General features: G+C 39.8%; 1 pseudogene; it reads right to left on the bottom strand.

Moving 5' to 3' along the window:
* Positions 1-306: 306 nt before the first annotated feature.
* Positions 307-824, bottom strand: LOC149201319 (ferredoxin-thioredoxin reductase catalytic chain, chloroplastic pseudogene; annotated as a pseudogene).
* Between the last annotated feature and the right edge of the window lie 282 nt (positions 825-1,106).

The raw sequence follows: 1,106 nt of genomic DNA, 5'->3' as shown, positions 1-1,106 counted from the left end.
TAAAAACTGCACGATGGTTTTTGAATCGAAATAAATTATCAGAATTTCAGAATTGTGATTTAAATCATAAATTGATCAAATTACAAAAAATGGTTTTTGAATCGAAATAGATTATCAGAATTGCAATTTAAACCATAAGTTGATCAAATTACAAAAAATTTTGTGATACATGCACCCATGTGGATTCTTCTTATTCCAGAAACTGAAATACAGACAATCGTTTGCCTTAATGTACCCAACGATCTATACATCTACAGCTGCTATTGCGCAGAACATTCTTGAAATCCAATAAGCTTACATAATAACTTAGAACCAATATCTATTGTATGAGCTTCAATAATAACAACGAATATAGCTTTCTGCGACTTAGAACTTTGCTGTCAAATCCTTGATCTCCTCCGAAGAGATCGTCTGTTCTTTTCCAGCAAAATCATTATCAGTTGTCAGGAAAAGCATACAATGGCACTCCTTCCTTTCTCGCATAGGTACACATGGACAATTCCAAAATCCTTGTTCTGCCTCTGCACCTTTATCATCATAATGCCTGCAAAGACATAAAGGTGTGCCTAAGGTATCTTTATGTTCTTCCAAACCCTTAATAACAACAGAAGTAGCTGCTTTATCAACACAAAAGTATGTGTCTGACCGGCGAGCATACTGTTCAGAAAATTTCCTCATTATTTCAATAGATTTGTCAGAAGGTTCCACTTTAGCTCGGACTCGCATCGGGTATTTGGATTGAGTCCTGGCATTTGCGGACGACTTGAGTGAGGCGACACTCAGATTTGAAATGGAAGTGTTGATAACACTCATCGCCATTTTGTTCTCCATGACAAATCTCCATGTGGATGCTTCACTTTTTCTTCTGCCAACAGATGGGGCGATTCTAAGAATCGCGAGGTGGTGGGGTGATTCTGAGAATTGCCCTGCCACCACCCCGCCACCACCAGTGGTGGCGGGGCGATTCTCAGTGTCGCCCCACCACCCAGCGATTCTAGCCACCCAGTTTGTAATATTTCTGATGTTGTTTTCATTGAGGACTCTGTATGGATCGATGATGATGAGGTTCTTGAATGCGAGCAGCTATTGCGGTTCTTGTGATATTG

Source organism: Pinus tabuliformis, chromosome 2_1, assembly GCF_031772625.1.
Source record: "Pinus tabuliformis cultivar Carrire ecotype Pingquan chromosome 2_1, CPIR1, whole genome shotgun sequence".
Taxonomy (NCBI): domain Eukaryota; kingdom Viridiplantae; phylum Streptophyta; class Pinopsida; order Pinales; family Pinaceae; genus Pinus; species Pinus tabuliformis.
Note: the sequence above shows the minus strand (reverse complement) of the source record. Positions and strands in the feature narration are given on the sequence as shown.